The sequence below is a fragment of the Pteropus medius genome, unplaced genomic scaffold (genome assembly GCF_902729225.1).
Source record: "Pteropus medius unplaced genomic scaffold, Ma_sr-lr_union100, whole genome shotgun sequence".
Taxonomy (NCBI): Eukaryota; Metazoa; Chordata; class Mammalia; order Chiroptera; family Pteropodidae; genus Pteropus; species Pteropus medius.
The window spans coordinates 26,707,373-26,708,724 of NW_024340849.1; the positions used below are offsets into that span (position 1 = coordinate 26,707,373).

The following is a 1,352-nucleotide window of genomic DNA, read 5'->3' on the forward strand; positions in this document are numbered from 1 at the left end:
TTTTTAAGGAGTAGAAATGGCACATGCTTGATGTTCATATGAGAGGTTATAAAGTCTATGAAATTCATAGAATTTCTGTGGTAGATATGTAAGAAATTGGTAATAGTATATACCTTGAGGAGGTAAAGGGGAGGAAGGGAAGGATTATTCTTTACTATTTATCTTTTGATACCATTTGAACTTGTACAATGTGCTTTATTTACCTATTTAAAAATAAAACTAGTCTATGGCCATGCCACCCCGAACAAGCCCGATCCCGTCTGATCTCGGAAGCTAAGCAGGGTCGGGTCTGGTTAGTATTTGGATGGGAGACCACCTAGGAAGACCAGGTGCTGTAGGCATAAAAAATAAAAAATAAAGGATTGTAAGCTGACAAGGTTCTTGCAATCTGTGAGGTGAACCAAGGGTTGCTTTGCCTAAAAAAAAAAATAAATAAAAATTTAAAAAATAAATAAATAAATAAAAATAAAAATCACAATTTAAAAGATGTTTTGAGAGTGAAGTTTCATAGGAAGTAGACAACTGGAGAGGGATCTCAGAGAGTTTATCATTAATGATGCAGACACTCAGCATTAGTCGGGGAAAGGAGAATGAGGACTGGAATACTTGGGAACGACACAGCCAGTCCTCTTGCACTACCCGTGGTGTACGAATCAGATCGTGGGGACATGGCCCACCACAGTCAAATGTTCTCCAGTCATTTGGAGGAGTTCACAGAAGTGACTCAAATCATTCACAAGCTTCCCTCTCCAATCGCTGCCCTTGCCTCTTATGCAGGCATCTGCTTTCTAGTAGTTGGAGGCAGAGCCTCAGCAGGGTGTCCTCTCCCCACCTGCTCCTGTAAAGGATACATCTTTGTTCCCAAAACATCAAGGTGCTTAAGCTAAACCAACATTGTGGCAATTCACTTACTACCCATTCTGCAAGTATCGCACAATAGCACAGGTTGTAGCATGGCCTTCTAGAACCCCAGCTCTCTGTTACACTTTATCACCTGTAGTCTCTCTGGTCTGACAAGGCCCACCGTGAAAACAATTGCTTTAACTGCTACTTACAGTTAATTATAGCTACCCTGTTTTCTACATAAAGCTAGTCACAGAAAGCATAGTAGGATGCCTTCACCACGGTTCACACCTTCCTGATCCTCTTCCCCTTAGTGGTCCACAGATAACTTAGTGCCATGTATATGGTCTCATGTAAAGAGATGACTGGATAGACACTCCACCATATATGCATAATACATTTGTATTCATATATAGACTATACACATATGATATTTATAGAAGATATGCATATGTTTTCATGTCCATAGGAAGTATATTGCCACATGCAATATCAATTGCTTGTCAATT

The 1,352-nt window shown here is 39.9% G+C and overlaps 1 pseudogene; it reads left to right on the forward strand.

Moving 5' to 3' along the window:
- Nucleotides 1-222: 222 nt before the first annotated feature.
- LOC120591238 (uncharacterized) lies at nt 223-341 on the forward strand (annotated as a pseudogene).
- Nucleotides 342-1,352: the final 1,011 nt, after the last annotated feature.